The following is a 13,511-nucleotide window of genomic DNA, read 5'->3' on the forward strand; positions in this document are numbered from 1 at the left end:
GATTTCTTGAACCAATCTATTAAAATGGGGATCCATGATAGTTTCCTAAACTTCTACAGAATCCACTGATGCATTGTCATTGTCATTATCATTTCCATTGTTATTGCCATTGTTGTCATTGTCTGGTATATTACTGCGGTGTTCAAATGGATTGTATAATTTGTCTCCATTAAATTCATAAGTACTCATGTTTAAAGACCTTAAAGCTTCTTCGACTTCCCTTCTAGACCTTTGTGAACGAGTTTCAACCATGGACTAAAGTCTTGACCAAAATGAAAGGTAGGATGAAAATGCAAAGACTATGGAAGACCAAGAGGTGTATGAAGTGTAGATGAATCTAGGGTAAAATTGCAATGTCCAAGAGTGTCAGACCAAAGTATGTATGTTTTTAGAGTAATGTGTGGCTTCCAAAGAGATGATGAATCTCTTGATGAGGTAAGTTGACCTTGACTCCAGGTATGTATCTTTGAGAGAAAGGTGTGGCTTCCAAAGAGATGCTGGATCTCTTGTGAGGTAAGCTGACCTTGACTCAAGAAGACCAAATGAAACCCTAAGATGATGGATCTTGATGTGGGACTCACCTAGTGTTGTGTTATAGTAGGTTTGCAAAGTTTGATGAGGACAAGCAAAGTAACCTTTTGACTCAAATTTGGAAAATATGTATGAGGGCAATGCAAGTGAAGGAAAATGATTGACTATGTGTGACCAAGATAGGTTGACTGAAGAATGAAGCCCTATGGGAAGCAACCTTAGAAGCTATTTAGATCTAAAAACTAAGTCCTTTTTCTCTTGACAAATCTTTTGAAATTTCTTAGTTCTAAACACAAACGCAATTTAAGTAAACCTAGACGTGATTTTGAAAATGTTTTGCAATTATGTCCAATTGTGAAGTTGTTGAATGTGACCAAATCTCAATGTTTTGACTTTTAGTGGCAAGAAGACACAATAACCATGAATACTCAATGTTTGAAAGTGTTTTGTCTTAAGGATCCAAAATGTTTGCAAATGTGAATTATAATGTGATTTTTTTTGCATACACTTGAAAACATGGTAGACACAATGTTTCTTTGTTTTGTTTGAAAATGTTTGAGTGTTTTGATCATGCAAGCACAAATCCTAGGGCTAGCCGAGACACTAGTTGTTGAATCTCACTTGGGGGGTTACCCCGATCTACGCAATTCAGAGTGGATACTTAGGTGTTTCACCCCATTGGCTCCACCCTAGGCACTCACTTCTCTAGGGAAGCCAAGCAGTAGTCCCCATGAAAACTCCCCATAGCAAACTTTGTATCTCTACTAAGAACCTTAAGAATGTTCAAGCCGCTTTAGAGGTCCGACCTCCTGTGCCAGCAACTAGAAGGTTTTTGGCTTCTAACACAAAAGGTATCTAGTAAGGGCATCCATTTGAGTGGCCATACATGTGATAGTGTATGCTCCATTAAGGAAGGCTCCCAGCCTATAGAGGTTGCACTCTATAGGGTTTATGGGGAGACATGTCTTCGGTATGAAATAATCAGCACCCATTGCTTGCAACTTTCGTCACAAACACATTTGTTTATAGTGGCTTGGAAGAGCTTGGCTTTAGCTTGTTACCACTTGGGTCATTCCCTCTCACTTGGCCTTATGGGCTACTTGGGAGGCAGGCCCTCTAAAAGGTAAAACAAAAAGAGCCTATTGCTCAAGACACAAAAGATACTTGTTAATTTTAGAGCACCAATGGAAGTGTTTTCTAGACTAAAGAAGACAAAGCAAGCAGTTTTAAAATCAAATCTTTGCCAAAGGTCCTGCACCAAACTTGTTAGTAGTTTTGAAATAATACCCCTCCTGCAAGCACACAAGTTAGGTAAATTTTAGATCCAAAATACTTTGTGAAATAGGGGCCTTCAACAAGATGTTTTTTTTTATAGATTCAAAGATCTGATTTTCCACGAGCTCTTGTAAAAGTTGTGAAATATAACCTCACAGAACTCAGTGAACACCTGTATGAAAATAACCTGTCACAACAATGGAAGATTCACAATACACAAAGATTGCTTTACAAACCTAGAGCAAAAGAATGTAATAAATGATAATCAAATTAGTTTTGGAATACAAAGGGATCAATCCTTATAAAAGGAGATAAAACCTAAAAATGAAAAAATCCTAATAGAAATTAATAATTAATTATTAATATTTTTAAGTTTAGCTTAAGTGAAATAGAGAAAAGGTGACTTAATTATTAAATCAATATGATTTAATTAATTAAGTAAGCTAATACCTTTTACTCTAACACCCCCCCTTAAGATGAAGTTAGGGAGAAGCTAAACAACAACTCAGGACTAGATGCATGAAAGCCAAAAATGGGTCCCGACAACAAGGCCTGATGAGGTACCCAAGTACAATGAAATCTGTGTAAGATGGAGAAAAGGAGAAAACCCCGTGGGAACTAAACTCCCCTCCAAGAAGAGATGAAAGATCAAGTGAAGGACTAATAAGCCTCTAGACAAGAATGTTCCAAAAGATAGGAACAAAAGATGAGCATGAAGAGTCATTGAAGCATGAAGAACTTGCAAACATTGTCATTGAATGACTGCTATGATGCTGAAATAAGAACCTCCTCTGAAACAAAAGATGATCAGGATCAAGAAGACATGAATTTGCATGAGTGCCCTCAATGACACTACTCGAATCTGAATCAAATGGCAAACACAAGAAAAACATCTGGAACTCGAAGATACAGATGGAAAAAGTACCAACAGTTTGAATAACTGATCAAATGAAAAATGGAAGGTCATCTCAATAAAATAGGAGTGTGAGAGTGTCCATATGGTAAGTATTCCATCTCACCAAAATGCATGGGTAACCAGCTGTTGCATCAAGAAAATTAATGAGTTGAGAAAACAAAAGGTCACCCTAACCTATGATAAGATGAGAAATGAGGAGTCCACTCTCAATGATGATGAAAGGACAATAAGCAATGTTAGAACACATAATGATGAGGAGAATCGCGCTCCTAAAAGAAGGAAAGGTATGCCTGGAGGATCACAAACAAAAGACATGGAGATTGTTAGCCAGGAGTCAAGGCACAAGAAACATAAGTCTAACTCTCCTCAATCTACCATGAGTTCCTCATTCGTGAAGGAGAATGATATGACAGAGAAAGACAATGAGTTTGAACAGGGTTCCAACATGAAAATCCTACAAAAGAATGATCAAGATGTACATTTGTTAGCACAATGGGCACCGCATGAAGATGATGAAGAGCAGCTAGGATCTCCCACAATTCAGCTTGAGGTCCATTTGGGAAATGACATGGTGGATTTGACTAATCTCATTCTTGAATGTAACCTTCCAAACTGTGTTGTTGAGCAAGATGAATCCTTACATAATGGATCATTAAGTTGGTCCGCTATATTTCTTATTGCTTTCTCCATTTCACTGTCTACATTTGGATCTAAAAATAACTTCCTCTCAATTGAATTCTTTACCAACTCCTTCCACTTGGAGTCAATTCCAGCAGTTCCTAGACATAATTGTGCACACATTAAAACAATATTTTGCATGACTCCAATTTGAAAGGAAAACCAATTTTGTTGGTTCTAACAATGGACATGATAATGTCCTTTTCTCCATCAAAACCATATGTTGAGCCCTTGGTTAATGTTGCAAGAGTTAAGGGTCCAAAATCATGCTTTGGAATACCCCTTATCCATGCTAAATGATCTCCTGGATCCCAAACTGGAATATATTGGTTGTTTTGGACAACGAAATCTATACATCCTTCCAAATTGAATATGTGCTTTTCATGACAATAAAAATGACATAGATCTCTGCTATTAGTTTCATAACTTAAGCAGAAGTGATGAGAGTACTTACCTTTAGAATTAGATGTTTTTGGGAGGTGCAGTCCAACACAATCATTATTGTGACTTGTAATCTTGAAAACCTAGAGCAAAAGAATGCAATAATGACAATCAAATTGGTTTTGGAATACAAAGGGATCAATCCTTATAAAAGGAGATCAAACCTAAAAAGTAAAAACCCTAAAAGAAATTAATAATGAATAATGAATAAATTATTAATATTCCTAAGTTTAGCTTCCTAAATTTAGCTTAAGTGAAATAGAGAAAAGGTGACTTAATTATTAAATCAATATGATTTAATTAATTAATTAAATTAATACCTTTTACTTTAACGGTTCTTTTGCATCATAAAAAACAGACCACCTGTAAAATTTCAAGACATTTCCAGAAATGTAAGAAAATCCCAAAAATTTGCTAATTTGCTTCAAAAATTATTTTTTTATAAAAAATAAACAATAAATTCATAGAAAATTCAAAATTGATCCAAAAAATCTAAATTTTTTAGTGGAAACTCTTGATACCATTCCCAACTTGCATAAAAAAATTACTACAAAAATTCCAATCAGTTTGTGAGATATGATCAAAAAATTGCAAAACTAATTTTTAAAGATCTAATTTTTCACGAATTATTTTGCATCAAAGTTATAATAAAAAAGAACAGATACTGTGTATAATTCTGAGAAATTTCCAAAACTATAAGAAAATTCAAAAAATTCTCTAATTTGCTCTAAAAAATATTATTTTTATGCAAATTCATAAAAAAATCATATAAAATTAAAATATGCTCCAAAAAATCTGAATTTTTAACTGAGCACTCCTGATACTATTCTCGACCTGCCAAAAAAATTGATGCAAAAATTCCAAACCGTTTATGAGATATGATCAAAGCAATGCAAAACCCTAATGTTTAAAGATCTAATTTTTCATGAATTATTTTGCACCCAAATTTAAATCACAAAAAATAGACCCCCTATATAATTTTGAGAAATTTCCAGAAATGTAAGAAAATAAAAAAAAATCTCTAATTTTCTTCAAAAATTATTTTTTTATGAAAAATCTTAACAAATTCATAAAAAATTCAAATATGCTCCAAAATTTCTGAAATTTGGATTGGACACTCCTGATACTGTCCCCAACATGCAAACAAAATTTGGTACAAAAACTCCAATCTTTTTGTGAAATCGGATCAAATCTCTCCAAGATCTTAATCTTGTGTCCAAAAGCCTAGCTGCACAAGGTTATTCTCCAAATTGTTTTACAAAACAACAATATAGGGTTATAAAAACCTGCAAAAAATATTGATCTAACAAAAATCCATGTCCCACTGGGCGTGCCAAAATGTGTATTGTGAAAAGTGATGATAAACTATAGTAAAACCATAAATATTCAACCACAAACAATCTAAGTCCTACAATGAAACATTCACCAATACCAATAGAGATACCTAAGATCATGTAAATCAATAAAAATAAAGCAATATTACCATTCACATGTCTAGTAGGGTTTCAATCTCTATTGTCTTCCTATCTCCATTGATCTTGTTTGATATATTTGCTCTCAGATTTTATGTCTGCACAAGAGCTCAACAAAGAACGAAAATGTGGTTGATAGCTTGGTTGCAAAAAGGCTTGATTGCATAAGATTGATTAGACATATTGATTAGATGATTAGAATGCTCATTATGGTTGATAATGAAGGAGGGTATCCTCTTATATAGAAGACACTGTAGGAAATGGAGGGATAAGATTAAGAGGTGTAAAGATAAATGGTCGGCTAGGATTAAAGGGTAGGTAGAAGAAATAATTAAATGATAAAAGGGGTAGGTAGTGTAGGAATTAAGAGATGCATGGAATGTGTCATGGGTAGAAAAAGCTAATGAATTAATTAAATAAATAAAGATTTATTTAATTAATAGAGGAAGTGGGATCAATTAAATAAATAAAATATTTATTTAATTTAGAAAAAAGACAATTTAAATAAATAAAATTATTTATTTAAATGAGGAAAGGCTTATAAGATGGTTAATGAATTAATTAAATAAATAAAGATTTTTTTAATTAATAGAAGACTTAGGATAAAATAATTAAATAAATAAAAATATTTATTTAATTAGACAGGACAATTTTAGGTGTCTACAATATCTTTCAATAAAAAAAATTAATGCAATCACAAGTTTTTTAGTTTTACAAGGTATTTAGCACATATATTTAACTTCTTTCTTTCACTTAAACAAGATGTAAAGAAGTATTTGTTGGTAAAGGTAAGGAAAAATAATCCCTTTTAAAATGTTATTGCAAGTGAAATGAGCCAAATTTTCATGTGACTAGGTTGTTGAGACATGTATCATAATGCAGAACATCCAGGTTTAAACCCTCGTGAAAAGCACCCACAACATTTGTCTGCTTCAACAACTCCATATTTTTTGTGTCCTAATGCTTGTATATCAGTAGCATATTGTTGTGCTTCCAATATTTGCAAATTCCAAGTTCCATTTTCTTAATTCTTTGGGAATATCAAACAAAATCTTTTTTTTATTTAGTCCATGAGGGTTTACAATAAAGCCCTCAAATCTCTGGGTTGCTTTATTGTGGCCGCTATTTTGCAGGATTGATTTGTGTAGTTGATGTACATATATGAAATGGGTTTTCATCATGTTTATGTTCCATCTTTACTACTATTCAATCACATGTACTAAACAAATAGCTAGCATTGTTGACAACCAGATTGCACACCATCATACTTCATTCTGTAGAGATTATGTATGTAAATATAATTAATGTTGTTTATTTATTTGTTCTATCAGATACAAGCTTTACAAACACATGCCATTATATTTGTGGGCTATTCCATGGGAGGTGCTTTCTTCTATGTGAAATGCTATTCTTAGGGAGCCAACTGGGCATGATGATTGGACAACAAAATTTTATCCTGTTGTTTACAAGTACGATATTGTTCCTAGGATACTTCTTGCACCATTTGAATCAATTACCAAGACTTTGAATGCAATTGTGCCTCATTGGGGAAGCATGATGGGGATTGACTATGTTGCTATGTCACATCTTTCTTTACCATGAGCATGCAAAACTCCTCTTGAGAAATTCCTACAATGCACATCTACAATAGCAAATAGTTACCCATGAGAATCTAGTCAAAGAAGCCTGTATATACCCTTTGGTACTTACATATTTTGTTCAACGCAAGGTGTAGCTTGTATTGATGACTATGCAAGGAATGCCTTTTGATGAACTTGCAGCCACATGTGCTTCAGATCACACAAGTTATGGCCAAATGTTCAAAGATATCACCAAAAACTTGCTAAATGCAATGCCAGTTGCAAAGACTTCGAGATAGGAATAGCACTGGAATTGGAAGCAATGAGTGTTTTTTATTTATTGATAAAGGAAGAGCCAAGAGATATATATAAGTAATAAAAAGTTGCTTTTTACAAAATTTAAACAAAAAAGGTCCTTGCTGACCAGGATGATGGCTAAACCACGAAAAACAAAATAGTTTTAGCCATCATACGCAAACTGAATCAGATCTCTAATCTTATCTTCATCATTAGACATTTTTCAGATCAACATGATCTGAATTGTTATCCAGAACATCATCAACTATAGAAAATTACATATAATTGCTCAACCCAGAGGGTTCCGAGCAATAAACTAGAACTTAATTATATAACTATAGATAAAATGATAAAGAAAACTCAAAAACCTCAAACAGAGTTTGAAAATTTTAAAACTGGCTTGATCCAACTTGGAAATATGGTAGGGGCCCAATCAACTATCTAGCTAAAGTTGTAGCCATCCCAAAAAATTGTGTCAATTTCAGACCTGGGCTGGAAAGAGTTTCATTTGGGACCTTTCTTTCTTTCTTCTAACTTCCTGCCATTCTCCCTCCTGGGAGGGAACCTCTTGTGTTGAGCAAAGGGAAACCCCTGAAAGTCCCATGCTCAACACCCCATCCTTGATGGTTTCCTCACTCCTGCTTGAAGAATTTGTCTCGGTCCTAGCCTTTGGGCTCAATACTTCTTGTCAATTTGTTTATACTACTCTTCTAGGGTTTGGAGGTGAGGAGTCTGAAAACTATTTATCCTTTTTGTCTTTGTTAATCTCCTGATTCAGGGCATTTAAATATGATTTCTCCTGTCCATCCATAGAAGATTCATTGTCTGTAATCGCTTTTTGGATGTTCCCTTCATCCTTCTCCATTGAATAATGATGAAGGGAGACATCCCTCTACCAAGAGGCCCTCCTATTGTTATTTTGCTTCTCACATTTGGCTACCATATGCCCAGTTTGGAAGCATTTCCTGCATCTAAAAGGAATCCCTTCTTAATCTATTGACTGCACCCAAGTCCCACTTACATATTTTAAAACGAGATCTGCAGGTGGCCGGATCTTGGATGAATCCATTTCCACTAAGATGCATACATAAGTGGTATTAAGATAATCCAAGGAGCCCTTATCGACCCCTAAACATTTCCTCAAAGAATCACCTACAACTTTAAAGCAATATTCAAGCCAAAACTGAAGTGGTAAATTAGGAAGTCTTACCCAAATTGAAATCCGATCAAAAGATTCAATAACTGGGTTAAATGTTGGATACTAAGGTTTGAGAAGCAGAGTATGTTTCTCCTCCCAGCTCCAGAGTGAAGTGCAGAATATTTTATTCCTATCTTCCACCTTGTCAAAGATAACTGCAAAGAAGCCTCGAGCTCTTGGGTAGATCTGCACATTACCCTCCATAACAGGGTCCCAGGTCTCTAAAATCCACTTGTGAAGCTCCCCAAGACTTGGCCAAAATCCTTGAAACCTCCCTATCAAACCCCTTTTAGCAAAATATTTTTCATTTTAAAAAACCTCCTTGGTTGTATCTACATCCAAATTTATTGTTGTCCTAGCAGCAACATCCTCTTCCCCACACACACAAGTGTCCCCATTGTGGGCACCCCCAATACCAGAGGCCAATCGATTAGCCCTTTGTACTTTTTTCCTATTTCTCAATGGTGATGGCAATGACCTTTGATCCTTCCTCCCCATCTCTGATAAGGCCTCATTTTTCTGTTTGCAAAAGCCCCCCTTCGCAAAGCCATCACTTTGCACCATTCCAACCACCACATTATGTTGCCACCCAGACGGGGGCAATAGAGCCAAAGGGCCACTGCCATCCTTGGCATGGGAAGCAGAGGGCACATTAAAATTCAGCAAGGTGGGAGAGCCATTGGGGAGATTCATCATCCGTTGGGGAGAGAGGAAGCAATGAATATTAGAAATTAGGTAATGTCAAGTAATTTCTGCTTTTGGTGATATCATAGTAGAATACTTCATGCTCTGCAAGTGCAAAACAAAGATGCCATATCGAGAAATTGGAAGTCATAAATTTCATCATAAGTAGACATTTTGTCAATTTAACACTTGAAAATCAAATTTTCAAGTTGGAAAAATAAGCAAAGTATATGCAATATGAAAAATAAAAAATAAGTGTCCCACTACCAAGTCAATCCATGTTAAGATTTAGAGTAAGGTAAGCTAGAGAAAGGATATGAGGTACCATGTGCCAGGTATGGGCAGAGTTTTCCTTGTTCGGTTTGATGCTATTGATGTTTTCTCCTAGATAGAAGCGATGATTCCCAATTGATTTGGTGCAATCTTTAAGCTACCTCGCAGACTCTTTTTATCAATAGACTTGTTTTTAGTAATTTAGAATCAGATTGATGGGTATATATAACTGTATATGACCTTAGGTGTAGTAACTTAACATTTTATATTTCCTAAATATATTAGAAGATGAACTAAATAGTCATTTTATATTTAATAAAATCATAAATTGTATCATACTGTGATCAATAGATAAATGATTATGAACTAAATTGAATAATTTTCCATCCATTTTGTTTGTCAATATTTCTTGCATTATTGTGCCTGGAGTATATGCCACACAGAGATCAACAACTTCTACTTAGGTAGGACTATAGTAGTGCCACATTGTCAATTAGCAATTGCTTTGTTTTATATAAATATTTTATCCGTTTAGGGTTTATAATGTATTACTTATTGTAGCGTCGTAAATTGTACGCACTCGCTAGGGTGGTACAATTTCACACCTAGTTTAGCACCCGCCTTAGTGCATTTTGCATTCTGCATTGTATTTCTCCTTAAGCACTTAATTAATCAAATTAATTAGGTCTAAGGTCCCTATTTCATCATTCTCTACATCATAAAGTTGGGCCCTTTCACTAAAGCGTGCCCTTCGCATTTTATTCCTCCAATACATCACTTAATCAAAAACCCTAATTAAGTCCTATTTTGAACTTGGGGGCTTGGTTTCGGGGTCTAAACATCTCGAAATCACCTGTAACTTCAGGATTCTCTCTAAAATCATCATATCCGACGGCCCTGAAAATTTGGTGAAAAGTTGTTGGGACCATGGCGCCCATGCAACATGGTCCCGGACATTTTTCCCGAAATTTTGGGAGCACGATCCAATCATAAAATAAAGCTTAACCCCAAGAAATTGGCGGGATATTCAATCTCTAGGTCGGCCAAAATACGAATTTACGACCTAGGGTTTCATACATAAAAGCTCTCTTTCCTCATTGGAAGGGATCGGATTTTTGTTTCCAGGAACTTCATATGCAGTGAAAGAGCAGATCTTTGAAGACTTCAACAACACTCAACATCATTCTATCAAGCATCTATCAAATTCATTCATTCATCCAATTAGGGCTTGGAAGACATTGAAGAACAATAGGAGATTACCGACTGAAGATTGGCTTGTACTCCTCCCTTGAGGGTTGGGTATGATTTCATATTGTTTTCATGTCCTTACATAAGCTTTGATATATCATTTATTCATGCTTTAGATCAAATTGCATCTTGATTTAGAGGATTTGCATTATCATTTACAAGCAATTAGGGTTTACTTTCTAGGTTGCTCTAGTTTGCTTTCTTGCATTTTGGACTTTGCACACACACTAGGTCTGCACACACAATACATTTTACAAAACAACTTGGCTATTAGTGGAGGTGGAAATCACCAAAGCGGGGGTTTGACTAAGGCAAAACCCTATATAGCCGCCCTTCCCCCTTTTCAGATATTATTGTAGGTTTCAGGATTCGGACGACGCCGCAGGACATAGATCCGGAAAGAGGAGACTGAGACTGAACCCTGTGTAAAATTGCAGCTCAGAAGACCAGGACAGGGGCGCTGGGCGCCCTGGTCCTGCCAGGACAGGGGCGCTGGGCGCCTTGGTCCCTGGGACAGAGGCGCTGGGCGCCCTGGTCCTCCGGACAAACAGCTCTCCGACAGTTTCCAGACAGTGTTCAGGGTGCAAAACAGTGGTTTCCGGTGCAGTTTTCAGGACAGTGGCGCCCGCGCCCCCGTCCCGAATATTTTCAGTCCGATTTTGACTCCGGGTACATATCTGTATTCTTATTTTATCCTTACATTTACAGCTGTCTATTGTTTAATCTCAATTCTGCAAACTTGTTACTAGTCCATACTTACATTTCGAGGTTAGGGTTTGAACTTGTATCATTTTAGCTTTCAATTTCAACAAGGGAATAGAAATCCTAATAGATATCCCGTGGCTCTCTCTTTCACCAAAAGAAGTAGCCAACCGTGCGATATCTCTAGGCTCTTTCGTATTCCGCAATGTGTGTCAAAAGTTAGGATTAGGGTACATTGTCCTAGTCTCGCTTTTTCCCCTACACACTTATTATCAAAGCTTTTTTCTACGTTTTGTTTAGGACTTCGCGATGAACTACTTTGAAGTTTTATTCTTGACACACAAAGTGAATTATCTCACCAGTTTAAAACTCATTCCACACTTAATGTCTATTGCTCTAATAATTTCTTCAATGTTTTTTGTCTCTTTTTAGGTTTTTTTGTCTTATACTGCTTATTTTCAATCATCATTTTTTTCCAAACTATGAGCCTATTATGTTTAGGATTTGTGTATTGCTTATTTTCAATCATCATTTTTTTCCAAACTATGAGCCTATTTTGTTTAGGATTTGTGGACAAACTTCTTGTAAGCCTTGCATTTGAAGTGTGCTATTTCATTCAATGTCTCCTCATTCTGAACATAACGACTAAGGACTAACTTACACACATTATTCACTATTGTTTTCATAATTTTATTATAAAAAAATTGCAAGCTTTTTAGCTGATAGGTAAAGATTTTATACTAATATAGAAAATGTTCACATAATCTTCATGCACCATTGAACAACATGCATTTATTCACAATTTTCACCTAAGGCTCCAAAAAGATTTCACAACCATCATAGAAATTTCATAACCAACCTAACCCTTCTAACCATGCAAAAGTAGGATTGAGAAAGATCAAATGTAATATGTTACGAAGTCCCCCCCGAAAAAAGAAGTGACTAGTTCATCATTTAGACTGCGTGTTGTTAGTTTTTCACCATTTTAAAAAATATTCCTTTTTTATATTTTGGTTGATGCTTTCTTGTAAGTTTTAGTTTTGGCATTTAGAGTGAGCTATATTTCTTGTTGTCAGCTCCCAAACAAAGTAGCTAAATCTTAGACCTAGAATGGAGAATATTGTGTTTAAGTTTGTATCCTAACATTTGGAGCAAGCTATTTCATCCATTGCCAACTTTCCCTAAATGTGACGAGTATAACTTACAAGTGAGATTAATCATTCCAATTGCCTGGGCTAGATGGCAAGTGAGATTAATCATTCCAATTGCCTGGGCTAGTATTCTATTTGTGACATCTAGCCCAGGCAATTGGAATGATTAATCTCACTTGCCATCTTATTGGGGTTTCTAAATACAATGCTTGTGAATTTTAGTCTTGGCATTTGAAGTGAGCTAACTCATTCATCATCGGCTCATCCCGAATGTGGTAACTGAAACTTTCGCATAGGAAAGGATACACTTCTTTTAGTGATGACATTCAGAGTGAACTATCTCATTCATTGTCAACACACTCCAGACATCATTTCTTAATCTTACAAATTATATCCTCAAACATCACCACTAAAACTTAAGAATATTTTCATAAACCCAAAGAAAATCGAAATACTTGCTAAAATATTTTGTACATTTAACTTTTGAAAATGAGATTCACCTAAATCTCTATAAAATAATGTTATCTTCATCTCTAATAATTAGTCAATTTCTAGTCATTGCATTTGAAGCGAATTGTCCCATCATCACTGGCTCACTCCAAATTTCTTGACAAAATTAGTCTTAGACTAAATTTTACATTCAGTGTATCCAAAATCCCCCAAAAATATATAGCTGGGAAAATCTTCATAGGGATAAATTTTATGCTCGGTATATGCCAATTTGCTATTATTGCCTTTAAGTTTTAGTCCTGACATGGGTTGATCTATCTCAACCATTATCAGCTCACATGAAATGCTATGCCTGAAATTTACAAACTATATCTAGAATTTAAAGCTTACAAATGATTGACAATGTCATGTCTAAAATTTATCACTTTTAAATCCATAAACTTTAAAAATATAAATGAAATGATATGTTACCATCAAAACTTATGCATGGGAGATCCAGAAACCCCAAACAAATAAAAATTGGAAATGCAAGATTTTTTCACAGTAGATCTAGAAGCTTAAAACAGTGTATATCTGCGGACATGTCATGACAAAAATATATACACCATATATCCA

This window comes from Cryptomeria japonica, chromosome 3 (assembly GCF_030272615.1).
Source record: "Cryptomeria japonica chromosome 3, Sugi_1.0, whole genome shotgun sequence".
NCBI classification, from domain to species: Eukaryota; Viridiplantae; Streptophyta; class Pinopsida; order Cupressales; family Cupressaceae; genus Cryptomeria; species Cryptomeria japonica.